The sequence below is a fragment of the Notolabrus celidotus genome, chromosome 3, assembly GCF_009762535.1.
Source record: "Notolabrus celidotus isolate fNotCel1 chromosome 3, fNotCel1.pri, whole genome shotgun sequence".
In the NCBI taxonomy this organism is placed as follows: domain Eukaryota; kingdom Metazoa; phylum Chordata; class Actinopteri; order Labriformes; family Labridae; genus Notolabrus; species Notolabrus celidotus.
Window position 1 is genome coordinate 18,973,651 of NC_048274.1, and position 16,169 is coordinate 18,989,819.

Here is a 16,169-nt window from a genome sequence, read left to right on the forward strand (position 1 = left end):
CAATGCTGTAATTGCTGCAAAGGGAGCATTCTTTGATGAAAGCAAAGTTTGAAGGACAAAATTATTATTTCAAATAAAAATCATTATTTCTAACATCCTCAATGTCTTGACTATATTTTCTATTCATTTTGTAACTCATTTGATAAATAAAAGTGTGAGTTTTCATGAAAAACACAAGCTTGTCTGGGTGACCCCAAACTTTTGAACAGTAGTGTATGTTATCCCTTTAGTATTGTACTCAATTTTAAAACTATTGTTGCAGTCCAGAACACTGTGACCAGACTAAGCTGTGGAAAAGACCAGTGATTAGGAGATCAAAATAAGACCCACAATTTGAGAGATTCAGACCTTAACATGACCAAAACCATTGCAGACCTTGCCTATTCAAGTTAAAACCCAAACCTGTACAAGTCTCCAACTTCAAAACCAAGCTGGTGCACGTGGGAATGCTTTTCCTGTTGTCTAAGAAATGTGCCTTAACAGTCACAAAGGATTTTTACGCGCACACTAAGTCCACCCATTGCAGGTGGGTGCAACTTTTTTCTTCAGACCTGAGTGCATCCTCCACCTTTTATTTCATCTCGAGCTGGTATAGAACTTTCGTTCTTTCTCATGTGAGGTTTTGAAAGTGGCCATCACATCCCTGAACTTCACTGCTGTCAGACATTATCCCGATGCTTTCTTTTATGTTACCCCTGTCCATGTCATTAGTGCTGTATGGAGGGATGAAGTAGTGACGCAAACTTTGAGATTTGGCGCAGGCAAATTGATAAATATAGTACACGACTGACAAGATATTGCTGTATATTTCACACCCTTATTCAACAACAGGTATCTTCGTCCCAGCTGTGGGATTGCTCAAGCTTTTAATGAGCACCACTTTTTTCTGATTTTAAATGCTCCTTTACACAAACTTGATTAGGTGTAGAACAGGTTTTTACCCACTTAAAAGAGGTTTGTAACCAATAAAGAAACTTTCATTTATCTACTTTGAGATTCAGCTAGGACTTACTTGTTAACCTCAGACAGCTTTTGAGTGTGTGGTCTAGTGCTAAATATCTACTCCAACGTAGCAACCAAGCTAACTCTGTTATGAGACAGCAGTTAAAATAGCAGAGGAAAAATAACTCCCCATCAGTCAGTGTACATTAAGTCTGTTTTTCTCTTATCAGACACTCCTTATCAGACTTAGCGAAGTATAGCTGCAGAACAGTGTCTTTTGTTTTGCAGGTTGGTTGCACAGATATTTCACACTCCTTGCAGTATCTTAATATCAGTGACAATGACAATACTATCAGCAAAATCTCAATAATCTCAAGCCTTTTGTTGCTCCTGTGAAAAGGCTCCAACATCACATTGAAGCTCTACAATAGACGTCTGCCGTGTGCTGCCTCTGGATGAGACTCAGATAATCGGCTCTGCCTCTTTGTCTGTGTGCCCTTTAGCCAGAGGAGCAGAGCTGCTGCAGTGTGCCTCACAGCTCACCCAATCACAGGCCTGAGAACAGCAGCAGGGTGAATGTGGTGACTAAATGCTAAATCTGCTGTTGAGGCTTCTGGGGTGATAATACTGTAGATTATATGAAACAGAGTTAGCGGCAATCACAGATACGACCGTCTTCGAGGAAGCTTTTTCTGTCTGGTCCACAAAAAGAGTAAAATATTCCCCGTCTTTAGTAACAGAAGCGATGTGCCCGAGGCAATGTGCATCACCAATCCCTTTATTCTGTTAGCACTTCTTTAATCCCAGCTCTCTGGAAAGCAGGGGCCAACGCAAAGTCAAACATTTACGCCTCTCACTGCAAAATGGGTTTTTCTTTGAATATGGATGAAATATGAATAGATCAAACCTGTAATCTTCTGATTTGACTGCCAGTGGATTAGGATGAATTAAACATTACATTTTCCAAGGGCTGCATGGCAGGTAAATTACTCAGTTCTAACCTTCATTTTATTAGGGTCTCAATTGCACTTGGGGCAAACTCTGAGTGAAACACATGTCATGTACAGTGACTCTGGTGAAAAAACTTCAAAGACTGACTTGCAGGAGGAGAAGGAAGTGTTCAAATCTGAAATGTAGCAGAGAAATGACTGGAATGGAGGCAACAGTGGCTTGGGCATAAAAGAGGACAGCTTCAAACTTGGACAGTGGGATATAATCTACGGAAAAAGATGAAGCTTAACGACTTTGCTGTTTAACTATAATTTTAGATTTTGATGTTTGTGAAAGCAGTTAGACTTACGAATGCAAATACAAGCCTTTCCCTTCCAAAGCAATACAATTCAACACTGTGTTATACGGACAAGAATTTACAATAGGCATGCTTCCAGCCAATATCCGCCTCCTGTAAATAGAACTCACTTGTAAGCTGTCATTGTGGCTTTACGTCAGTGTGTTTTCTTCTTCTTTGGTTTAAAAAGCAAGTATGTCATGCTTGATATTTAAGGAAACAACTTTCTGTTTTGCTTTACTTTTCTTTTGTTTTATAATCATCTAAAGTATGTTTGATATTCGAAGATATCTATCAAAATGTATGCATTGTTAAAATTAATTCAAATGGAGTGCAATAAGTTGCAGAATCATATCGGTCTTTTTTTTTTGTTTAACATTCATTTTATGTGTGCTAAGATAAAGGGTATGTCATGTATGCATTTAATACAAGGCTCCAAGAACTATCATAAAAAAATCATGATTTCCTAAGTGACAACTCATCATAATTTCACAGATATTATTTCATTATCTGGAGAAAATGGTATTTTGAGTGATTTTGCAGACCATTAGACATGCATAATGCAACTAAGGATTAAATATGGAGCGCTCATTTCTGTTACTTGACAGCTTCAGAGATTTCATCAGCTGAAAGTGCAGCCTTCAATCTTCCTATGAGCGAGAGTCAATGACAAAACACTGAAGAAGCAACCTTTAAGCATACTTAACTTCTTAATCACATGAAAAATTGCATTTTAATGTATGTTTGATTAGGTAACCTCTGATATGGCTTCCACTGGTTGTACAGTCATTGAGGAATTAGGTATCAAACTTCTGTGAATGCATCTGAAGAGACAAAAATATCCAAAGCCTCAAGTGCAACACTCATCTCTACTCGAGCAGGGTTGTAAATGACGTCACAGAGTGACCAAATCCCAAAAGAAAGAAGGAAAGACTGGCAGCCGTGACATTAGTGTGACAGCAGAGGCTTCAGGGGGAAGGTGAGTAAAATATTTGGCTCATAATCGTTGAGCTGGAAGTCTGGTGGCTGCATTCAGCAGCTTCAGGGTCTGGTTATGTGTTAGTATGATGATGTGTCAGCTGAGTCGGTTTAAAAAATAAAACAGTAAAAAGAAGTCAGATAGAGGTAAAGAGTAGATATACTGTAGATAATGACAGTCAGTTAAAACATGTGACTCTTTATACACCCAGAAGCTGAGGAACTGTGAGATGAATGTCTGTGTTGGTTTCCAGCATCAGCTCAGTGCTTCACTGTGTTCACCACCTGGCCAAAAGTAACGCTGCCTGTCACTTAGTGCTGAGCAGGTGGAACACGGGGGATTTTCAGAGTTTCAGAGCTAAAAACAGCTGCCTGAGGTGTTTGGATGAACGGAGGTTTTCACCTGCTGTACCACAGAGAACTGGCAAGTGTGCAAAGGTGCATTTTGAGAGCTACGTACATGGTGCTTATCAAGGCTTAGTCCTTAATCCTAAACTGTTTTCCAAAATCAAAGCTGTGACTGTTTCAAAACATAACTGTATATTTGCAAATTATTGTATTATTTTTAAAGTTTTATTTGTTTAGGTTTTTCTTGACCTCTTAGCCCTGTTACCAAGTTAAACTTTATATTTGGAAGTTAAGGTCCACAGCACATGCTGCGTTTAATAAGTTGAAGTGAGGGATTTTAGTTTTATCAGACTTAAAATAGAAAGTAAATATATAATTTAATCATCAATCCTGAATGAACACTATCGATATCTATCCTCCTACAGCACCTGAAGAGTCATTGCTAAGTTATTTGACTGTGAGGGAAAAATTGCCTGACGCCCCAGACCACTTTGTCCATTTTTCTTACCTGGAGCCTCTCCTGACCTGACTCGGGTGTCCCCTCTCCTCTACATGATTGCAGTGCAGGTGGTGTTGTCGATAAGCCAAAGTCGAAGCTGGCTCCTCAGCCCCCCAAAAAAGGCCAAGAGAAGAAGAGAGAAAAAAGTCAGGCAGTGAGAGAGCCTGCAGGGACACTGACTGGCCAAGGGCTGCAACCTAACAGAAAAGTAATGTTGGGACAAAGTGGTGATTTATTTGTTTGCAGCAAACCTTTATCCGTGACACAAGCAGAAGATGCAGCGTTAGAGAGATGGAGCTGGTCCAGCAACAACCAGAAGTGTGGGGAATCTGTGTTAGATACTCACTACAGTGTTGTAAAACCCTGCATTCAGTCAGATCAGGGGGAAACATTCATGTTTTAACAGTTCTAACAGAGTATTACATTTAACATTGGTTATGTCAACTCTTCCCTTTTTCCAAATGTATTACCCCTTGATTGACATGCACCATTATTTCCCCCAGCTCTAATCTCCACACCTCCTGCTGTGCAACAAAAATGGAGCATAATTTGACATTTCTCATAGAAAGAGAGCAACAGTGCAGTATTAATGCAGCAAACATAGGCTAAAAATGACATGATGCAGTTCATGACTACATCTGATATTCAGCATGTTCCCTGAGAAAAGATGGCCGACTGTCAATCAACTGCTTCAAGATGTAGAAGCCAGTCTGATGGCGTGATGGCATGACAGCTAGATTATCTCCTTTCCACTCCATAATAATAATGACAGGACTGGCCACGCCGTCTGATTGACAGCTGATCTATGGGAAGTGTAAAGCAGGAACACTACAATGATTGCTTTGCATTAAAAGATGAAAAAAAGTAGAATGATATTATACAAAATCCTGATACAATTTAATTTAATATACCATCAAACAGAAAAAAAGTGATGTTTAGCACCGCCCCTGGTTACTGTTCCAATGCCTGTCAATCTCTCCTTCCTAGCATGACTAATGTACAGTTAACAATGATAACAGTGGAGGACTTACCGCTTTAAATATTAGACGTTTCAACAATGGGTTTTCAGTTTTACACAAAAGCAAACAAAAGCAAGCTTCTCTAAAGATCTTGAACTTTGTCAGCTGAAACTGACAGTTGCTAGCAGATTTTCTCAGCTGCAGCTAACCAGTGTAAGCTAATGCTCAACCCTTTAAATTGGATGATAACTCTGTCTCCAGCTGACTTTTTAAGGTTTGCATTTGATCATTTGTAAAACCAGAAGCCTTTAAATGGTCTGAAATAGCCCAATAGTGGCTAAATACATGATGTATAATGTTTAAAAATGAAGGATAAAGCTGCAGGTAAAAGGTCATGAGCCATTCTTGTCCCTGCATGGAAATTGTGTATGTCTTCCAGGGAAAATCTAGTTATTCCTTATGTAGAAATACTACCATTGGCAGATACATAAAACTATCTCGACTGTGCTCTTGTGCAGTATACGACAGGGTTTGACAACTCGACTTGCCTGCAGAGCGCTGACCTTAACCCCTCTAAACACCTTTGGGAGGAATAACAATGCTGATTGTTAGCCAGGTGTTCCCAGCCAACATCGGTGACTGACCTCACCAATGCTCTTTTGGCACAAATTTACAGACACTCTCCAAGATCTTGTGGAAACTCCTCTCAGAGGACTGGTGGCAGTTCATGCAGTTAGTGCTGCAGAGGGGGGGTCTTCTGATTCCCAGGGTTTTAGAATAGGGCATGCAAAAAGCTCATACCTGTAGCAATCTGATGTGTGCTCCTGTATACTTTTCAAATGTGTGTAGTACCTTGGAAAGGGAGATTTGAGTCATCACATGCACGTTAAAATCAATTGTTCATCAAACTGAATCATCCCTAAGTAATAGAAATCAAAGCTTACATAATGTTGGTGAACAGTACATTGTTTTTCTAATAGCTGCTTCACAAAAAAGTACTGCTGTTGAAAGGAAGTATTCTTTTCGGTGGATCTCTATTAATAATAGTCAGTGATGCACTATAACTAGAAGAGCATATTTGTGCCTTCTAATAAGTTGTCAGTGTTGCAGTTGATTGGATCCCTGTGTGCAGTCAGTCACCCTCTTCTCTCTGTGACCTGCTGATGTAAAACCAGACCGTCTCCTCCACTGTCCATGCTGTCTGCCTGTGGGACTGCGGATGTTTTTCCATAAAAACACTATCAGCAGGCAGCATAGCTCACTGCACACCAACTTATTTTTCTAATCCAGTGAGTTCTGACATACTAACTGATCACTCAAGCTGTGAAGCATATAGTGCTTGTGTTCAAGCTGGCACAAATAAGGAATGAGCAGCTTTGGATGGGTGGAAGTAGAGGTGTTTACATCTTTTTGAATGTAAAGTCCTTCCCTGACTGAGCTCTGTAACTCACTCAAATGAAACAGGCTCTGCAAAAACTAACAGCTGAGTGGACTTTGTTGCACAGGAGTTTATGAAATAATGATACCAGTGCAGGGTACCTCTGCTGTTGGCTTGTACAAAACTGCAGTACATTCTCATAACACCCTATCTATTTACAAAAGATCTGATGAAATATGTTCTCTTGAAAACATGGTGTTTTGTGATTTGTATAAAAGCTGTATGTCAGCCTCTTGTCAAGAGGGGTTTGGAGCGAATTATTAATACCTTTTCAATATAACTTCTAAATCTCTTGAAGTGGGAATAAATAAGGGCCAGGACTCAGCTCATTTAAATTGGTGTGCTAGTTGGCTGGTGTCAGCAAACCATTAAGTAGCACATTTAGATTTTTACAGTGAATACATGATAATAGTGAGCTGATGCTAACACAATACAGTTATTTAGCTTTTTTATGAATAAAAAGTAACTGACTGCAAGCACTAGCTGTTTTGTTGATTTAAATAAAGACTTTGGGCTGGGGTGGCCTAGGTTCCTTGTATTCCTGGGCAAATACTCAACAGTCTCTCAACTTGAGATGTGTTACACAAACAAAGCACCTCACCGGCTTTCTACACAAGTATTAGGGTCCCATTTTAATTATCTAAAACACACTTAACAGACTAAAGCGCACAAAGTGAATTAGGGCATATCTGTGCTTGTGAAGTGGCACACAATCAGGACACTTTGTGAGGTGCAATGAAAGGAGTAAAGAGGTTGGATTAATTCCCTTGATTATTCAAAGGTGTGTATTGGGCATAAAGTGAACGAAACCAATCAATGGAATCTAGCTATGTTGATGCATGGATAGATCCCAGAAAATATTGTCGCGGCAGAAACAATCATGGACTTTCCAAATGAACATTTACGCACGAGACACAGCAGCCTAACACATATATAACACAGGAAATGTCGACCGTATTGGACAGGATCTAATGGCAATTAATGTCCTGTGTGCTTTACATCAAAGAAAGGCAGGCTCTAAATCTTAATTTATACATTTTTGCTGTTGGATCACATGGCTGTGTCCTGTATTGCGTGAGCGATGAATAGTTCAGTCTTTCTTAATAATTGTGCACCATGATAAGCAACACTGTTTGAGGATTGTAAAAAAATCCCCCTTACTTGTGTGGTAGCACTTGTGATGGTATGTCTGGTGATAGTGGAGATCTCATGATGTCTCTGGCTGTAGATTCTGGCTCATGCAGCGCTGGTGTGAAGTAGATATCGAGAGCAGTATCATGATGTATGGGGTTCACTTGTGTTTCCAAGCCCTCTGTCCTAATAAAAAACGCAATACCACTGTATCAGCAAAAGCACTGATATTTTATTATGAGTGGGAGCACATCTGTGCATATCTGTGTGTAGAAAGCAAAGGAAGGCACATTGTGAACGTGCATGCCCATCTTACTGTCTTGCTAATGCACCCTCAACATTTTAGGACAGTACTGCCTCAGATTTTGATTTGGACTATTTTTATTTCGATTTATACTTTTCTTTAGGTCTTTATTACTCTAAGGTGCAGAAACTTCCTCTTTCCTTTAGTTTGCAACATGCCATCTTTGTTCCTGAGCACACCTTATTCTAAGACCAACACACCCATTGGCTCTAATGTGGGTGCATGTTTGTGCAACATTAATATGTGCCTAGCCATTGACAGCTAAAGAAAGCAGGAAGGCTATAACTGGAACAGGTGGGGACAGGTCATAGTGTCCGTTGGGTAATGCAGTTTATTTAGAGCCACTATTAATCACTCAGGGCACTTGGTAAGAAGAAGAGGACAGACCAGGAAAGACAAACACAGTTTTTGTAGAGTTCTCAAAAAAGTCACTGTACTCCAAAATGATAATTGGTAGAAATGTTTGCTCTGTGAACTGATCAGTGCTTGGCCTCTTTGAGAATTAGTTGAGAATGTGAAATCTCAATACATTTACATCCATTCAAACATATGTTATGGTGAATCTAAAAGTTTCAATAAATTGAAAAGCAAGAGATTCCTGCTCAGATGCCCTTGGCTATTGGTTAAAACACACAACATTTATATTCATTCCACTGTTCAGTTCTATGAAAAATAAGTCATATCAAAAGTTAAACTGCTTTAAAGCACATGACTCACTCCTTTATATATCTGCGTCCTTAAAAGATTGGCTGAAGATGCAATTGAATACACAGACTGAATGACTCAGACTATAAACATGTGAAATTTCAATATTTTAATGCACAGTACTGAATACACCATTAAGGCAAAGTTACCTTTTAACTCAAATCCTTGATGACATTGTCCTTTGTATTTGCAGAAACATGACTTAAAGGTGACATATCATGCAAAATCGACTTTTTAATGGTTCTCTACCTGAAATATGTTTCCCTGGCATGTCTACAAACCCCCCGAGAATAAAAAAAATCCATTCTGCCCCTGTTCTGATTTCTCCACCTTTCTGTAAATGTGTGTGAAACAAGCCGTTTTAGACTTCCGTGTTTTTGTTACGTCACAACAATATCCGGTCTGTAACTGAGTCAGAGCTCGGAGCTTGTTCAGCCCATAGACTGTATAAAATACAACTCAACTCCTCCTCTGTTTTTCATTCCCTGCACATGTGTGCTAACAAGGAGCTTAGGAGGGAGGCATGCTAGTTGTAGGCTGTCTTAATAAACACAAAGGTCGGTTTTACTCCCCACGTCTGCAGACTTGAGGATCTAGTGGATGATTTTTATTTGTCATGGAAAAGTGCTATCGCTAGTTAGCATAGCCACATAGCTACATGTCGTAGCTGTAGCTGTGTACCAAGACACACGTCTACATACTGACAAATAAAACAACAAGAAACACTAAATCCGTGACCAATCCTTCAGAAAGGTTCTGCTGCCTTTCTGGCAGAGGTCGGTTTTACTCCCCACGTCTGCAGATTTGAAGATCTAGTGGATGATTTTTATTTATCGTGGATAAGTGCTAGCACTAGTTAGCATAGCCACATAGCTACACGTTCGTCGCTGTGTACCAAGACACACGACTACATACTGATAAATAAAACAACAAGAAACACTAAATCTATGACCAAACGTTCAGAAAGGTCCTGCTGCAGGCGCCTCTCCGCCAGGATCAGATTCAGAGGGTTGAAGTAACGCGATCTGTGAGCAGCCGTGTATATTCAGCCAACATGTAAACATTAGATCAACGTGTTGGACAGCCGAGGCCACATCCACTTTCTGAGGGGGCGTGGTCAGAGAGAAAATAGACTGTTCTGAGGAGGGCTGAAGAAGAGGGCTTTTCAGGCATGCCAAAATCTGATTTCAAAGTGTTTTTTTGAGCATAAACTTGTTTTGACATGTTTTGGGGACCTCTTAGACCAATATATATTGATGGAAAAAGCGTGATATGTCACCTTTAAAAAGTATGAAGCATCATCTTCAGGGAGACCCTGATATCTGCCATGTAATAACATAGAAGTAATTTTACTACAGTCACTTTTTACCTCCAAAAACAGACAGTTAGAACTTAGAAATCCCTTCTTATATCAACTCTTATAAAGAAAAACTTGGTATATGATGTACTTAAATGAAATGAAATAGGATTTGCCATAATGTCTTCATACTAATCTTTTTCACTTATGTCAGTGAGAACAACTTCACAACCACTGTCCCTTTTTACCATATTTCTTGGTAGTTTTAGTAACAACAACAAAAAGATGAATATATTATAATGAAGCACCAAAAGTTTTTGGCTATTGTGAAGAGAGTTAATGAGTTCATAGACAAAAGCCTGTGTTCTCAACAATGGGCTCTCCTGTTTGTGTCATTTGCAGGTAAGCAGAAATAAATAATAAAAGTGGCAGTTGGTCACAGGTAGAGTGGGTAAGCTGGTCGTTTATTTCCACGATCAACGTTTCAACAGAAGTTGAGTAGTTGTTATTAGCTGTGCTATTTTAGCTCTGAAGCTAACTTCTGTCGGTGATATTGAGACCCAGTGATGGTATATGAAAGTGTTTTGAGTCTAAAACATTACGGTAATACTGAAAATGCGCAAAAACACTCATGTGCATGTTAACAGTTACATGTGATGATTTTTCATGGCTGAACCCCTGCAAAGGGATAGAAAACATTGTGCTTTGTGTCGAAAACGTAAGTCTCTGGGAAATCTTTGGGTTGAGAAATAATGACAGTTACCGAGCACTGATGTGTGAGCAGCCTGAAGAGCTACTGGATTAGGGTTATAAAACAGAACATTTATGAAAACAGGAGAAGTCGAACTGCACTCCAAAAAACGTAGATATTGGCACAATTGGAATCCTTCTATATTGCCATAGTTAGTAACAGATAGTTTAGAGACTTAGAGACTCTTTTACACACTCTGTATGATTTTATTGGCCACCCTTGCTCCCACACAGAACATGTAGCTCCACATTTTGAAAAACCTAAAGAAAGGAACAAACGCTCAGCTCAAAGACTCCCACTTTCTTGGGAGACTTTCTTTCATGTATCTTTACATCTGGATGCACTGTGTTGTAGTAAAAGTTACCTCTCATTGAGGTTACATTCAAGTCTACATCAATGCACGGAATACCCAAAACGCCAAACACCACAGAAAATAAAACACACCGTCACACAAGACATCAGTAGCTCAGCTGTAAATGTGCTAAATTAGGTATTTTATTAAACACACAAGATTCAAAATGCTAAAATAATTCCTGACAACAGTGTAAGGAGAGGAGGCAGAGCGTTCAAGACGAGATCAAAGCAGGAGAGCAACAATGCAGCATATAGCTTTAACGCTGCCTGTGATCCGCAGCTCCTCAGCTGAAGCACCTGTGTGTACATTTCCCAGAAAAACAGCCTCCGGTGGTGATCATTAGCTCTCCTCTTGAGAAGCGGGCGGGATCGTTAGCCAGCTTCAAGGAAACATCACGCTGTTAGCTCTCTGCATCCGGGGTCACACTGCTGTTTGCTTTTGTTCTTTTCTCAGTCTAATCTGCTCTCCTCCACACATTTATCTTCTTCCAGCTGTCAGTTTTTCTCCTTTTGTTGTCTTATAATTTGTTTAGATGTAAAGCTGTAAAAAACTCCAAAACTCTTTTACTGTAGTGTTCAGCAGGGCACGCAATTGAAACCAACATCAGCCTTATTTCAGCTGCTTTCTTTATCTGCATTGCTGCATTTCAGGCCCAATCAGCTCTGCCCTGAGGAATTGTGAGTGGAGGTGGTGCTTCTAAATAACATTTAACCTAATTATATAGAGGGGGGGAGAGCTTGCAGCCCGGCTCTTGAGCTTTGATCTTCTGCAGTATACTTTGCTCAGCATTAAATAAAAGCCTTTAATAGAATATTTCGTCTCTGACATGAAGGGGGCACAACCTGAGTGTGGACTAAATGGTAACCTCTGGTGTTCAAAAATGAAGCCAATATGTAGTGCAAAAAATCTAGTTCCTCAAGTGCTGACTTGATATATGGCTGCAAAAGCCAACAAATCCATTAGAGACAATATTAAAATGTTCTTTCACGGCAAAATAAAACATGTTTAGAGCCTGATACAAAAACAGTTTAGATCGGAATAGCTCAGTACTTTATTTTTACACAATGTGCATAAAGCTATCTTTTTATAATAATCTGTTTGGATTATAGAGTTTAGCATAAAGTCACATAATTAGGGGAATGGCTGATTTGGCTGACGGGTGGGGGTGTTTTAGCTTTGGAGTCAATCGCCATCATTGGACTGCAAAACACCTCATTAGAAACCACCAGCTGATGAAGGTATGACCATGTTTTGCAGTCTTTGGTGTGAGCCCAACTCATTTGTGAAGTTTAACACTTCGGTCTAATTAACTTTTTTTTTTTTAAAACAGCATTTTGCTTTCAATCTACATGTTTTATGCAATAGTTAAGCTGCTTTATTTGTAATATTGCTTTATGGTAGTTTTGACTTGTGACTTCTATGTATTTTTGAATAAAAATGTTTGTATATGATCACCTCAAGCCCTCCAAAAATGACTAAATGTGAATATGTTTCCAGCAATTTGGATTTTCCTTACTAAATCACAGCCTTGAGAGGTCTTTTAATCCCAATTTAGACCTACATGTTTGGAAATAAGTTTGTAAAGTGCTTGATTTCTTGGGTCAATGATTCCCCAATAACTTCCCAAAACATTCCCTGGAAAGAGTCATGCACTCTTAGAAATAATTATTAACAAGGTGCCAAGACTGTGGTGCTCAGTAAATTGTAATGAGCTTATCAGCCAGCCAAGTAATACCCAACAAATACTTCTTACAGTTTGTATGGCCACTATGCACCCTAACTGAACCAAATTAAGCAGAACTTGTAGCTGCTAACATCACTGCATATATTGAAAAAACATTTTACTTGGATTAATCTTATTTGCTAAAAACATTTATCAGGAAATAAAGGGGTTTTGTTGTCTAATAGATGTTTGATGATCACAACACAAACTGTGGCAATCTCAGACTGGAGGACAGAATTAGATATCTCTTTTCTTGTTCTTACTTTCAAATATAGTGTAAAAAGGGCACAGGTTGTTTTTTTAAGTAGATATGTGACAGAAAGTAACTGGAGTTAAACAGAGTTTTCTTCAGAGGTATTTATGAATTTATTTGACTTATACATTTTGACTTGTATCTTTTGTTAGACAGAATAAAAGACATCACCAAAACAAGGCCCCACCTACAACCTCCACATGACACAGACTCTCACCCAGCCCCTCAGTCTTAACATTACACGAATGTTCAGACTTTAAATCAGGCCATGTGTTACATTAACTATTAATTATTCTTCACTTAAAGGTACATAATGTAGAAGTGGGAATATTTTGTGATATCTAGTGGTTTGAATGATTGAAATGCTGCCTTTCTTACCCCTCCTGACAGTTATGGGACCGTGGCCTTTGAGGACAAGCGGCTCCTGTGATGCATGATTAGTGTAATGCTACATTTGTCAAGGTTTACCATCAAAACATGATTGATACAAAGAATTTTGCTTACAACGAAAACCACTGTCTTCTTCATTGTTTCACAAACGGCACATTTTGCACGGCCAGTCACTAAATATAAAAACACACATATTACTTGTTTGTCAGTTGACGGTCTCTGTGAAAGGGGACCAGCTCCTTTTGTAGAAATAAAACAAAAATATTTTTATATTCAGGTGATCATACACTCATTTAAACATACTTATGATTATTATTTTTAAATAATTAAATAAAATAATGCTAATTTAGAAATGTTCCTGTGCTTTACTATCAGAAAACCACTTTCTTTAACACCATTTGAAGACACATATGCATGTTCCTCTGCCAAACTATTCCTTTAAGTGTTGTACCTTCACATTGAACATTGTATCTGTTTTTCAATGCTTTAGGATATTTAAACTCAACCATCATCTTGCACGTTCCTTCACAATTGCACAGCTCGTCCTCTAAACCCTTTGTATACAGTTTGTATGGTATTAAATATAATTTGATATAAATAACGACAAATATATATTTTTATAAAATCAACTTTATTGTCAGTAGGAGTAGCTGCTGTGTAGCAGATTTCCTTTTTTTAAATTGTACTTTTAGGTTAATTCTTTTGCACCTTGGACACAAAGATAAATCCCTGACATGGGTGATCTTTCATGGAAATAAACCTGATTGTATTTCTGAAATCATTCTAACACAGACTGAGTGCACCTGTACAAAATAACCCTTCAATAACCAGGTGTAAGGTCACCATGTTTTTCTCTAGGAAAAGGAAAGATACGATCACACTGGATGGATGTGGTGTGCTATCCTTGTAGCACTCCTGCTAAGCTGTCATACAGAGGCTGTGAAAAGACTGCTCTAACCAGAGTATCAGATCCAGTGAGCACATGATAATAAGCAAGATCCACCTGAGGAAATCTATTCTCATTACTTCATATGGCACATTGGACGGCTCACATGCATTATTCATGCTGTCTGCAATATATTATTGACCTCTTTCAAGGACACTTGGACAGGTATTCATCTTGACAAAATTGGCCAATCACAGCTTCCAGATTGGACATATGCACATTGCAGAGGTGGTGTACAGTGTTGAATAATGTTAGTCTTTGCTGTGAGAGTGAAATATATGCTCAGAGAGGACTAATGATGCCTGTCTGACTAAAACTGATAGCATGAGCGTTGCTTTGACCTTTGACCTCCTCACATTTGAATGTCTCAGTGTCGGCCTGCATTGTTCTCATCTTGTCTTTTAATTTGAAAGAATCCATTCACTTTAAACAAAGTCATACATCTGTGCTGACACTCATTTACTGCAGGGTGTTGTGCATGAGCAGTCACTTGATTATAAAGCAGATTTTTATCATAGATGTTGTTAATTGTATTGTTATTGATTCTGTGAACAATGTTGCTAATTAGGATGTGTCAGTAATGTTGGATTTTGTGCAGCTGCAACTTGTTATTGCCTCCTCTCTGCTGCTGCTAATGGAGAAGGTGAAGTGTGTGCACAGCTTGGTGGAAGCAGCAGGCTGAGGTTCATGTTGTTCTAAAGACTGGAACTCAAGGTTCTCCTGTGGATTTTAACTTCCTGTGAATACAGCAGTTTTTGATAGTTTTTCTGGGGATTTACCACCTTAAATTGAGTTTGATTTTAAACACAGAGCTGCAGATAATCACACATGGAATGGTTTCATTCAGAGTCAAAGATAAAAGACAGCTTTAAGAATTGAAGCTACAGGTACCTGCAGCATCATGTTTTATACCATTGTTCAAGCCATGTGTACTAACGATGTTCTGAAGTGACTAATTTACTAGTTTTTCAAAGGGAAATGTATGTTCTGACTATCTGACTAGTATAAAAGCAAGAAAAGACTGAGAAACAAAGTCAAAAATGATCCCAATCCATGCAACACGGATTCATACGTCTGTGGGTAAACAACAGATTTACAGAGGGTGGCCACATTAGCAGAGCTAGCAGCACCAGCCTTCCCTGCAGGGAACGTACACATGCTTGTGTTTGTTACACAAAGCTTTGGGCGAGTTTACAACTCAGCTCACAACTTTTCTCAATTTTTTTAATCAAAATACTGTCCATCCTCGACGCACTATTAGATGCGATTCTTTACAACCAGATAATAGTCGTCATCGACTTGAGCCACAGTTCTAGGTAGTGGTTGGTGGCTGGGCAACAGTTCAGACACAACAAATGATCAACATTTTAGGCCTTCAATGATCACAATATTAATAACTTATTTGAGCAACTAGTAATTCTTGTTTCAGCAATGATCACAATGTTTAATCTTGAGGTCTACAAAACCCAGACATTCCCAATGAGGACTTAAGAATAAGAACTGTCTGGTAATAATCCTGAGTGGAATTGGATATAAGCTAAATTAAATTATAAAGTTATTCTGTCAGTGCTCAGCATTAAACACCACCCCTCTTTTTTCTTTAGATGTCTAATTAAGACTGAGGTGCCTCCAGAGTTCTTGTTTTAGCAGTCAGCTTTGACCACCCTTGTATCTCCACACAGCTGAACAGCAGGATACCATTAAAGCATGACGAGACAAAGGAAGAAGCCCTTGTAGCCATAGTGTTAACCCAGTTTTAATATGTAAAAAAAGACATTTGAAATTTGGGCTGTGACAGTTGCATTGTAGTATTAGAGAGGATTATATAAGGCGTTCTTGTTTACATCCATATGACTGTGCAG

The 16,169-nt window shown here is 38.9% G+C and overlaps 1 protein-coding gene across 1 annotated transcript in view; it reads left to right on the plus strand.

The window, feature by feature from the left end:
* ntrk3b (neurotrophic tyrosine kinase, receptor, type 3b) overlaps positions 1-16,169 on the plus strand; it is a 257,195-nt gene that overhangs the window by 102,394 nt on the left and 138,632 nt on the right. The gene's annotated exons all lie outside the window — the stretch shown is intronic.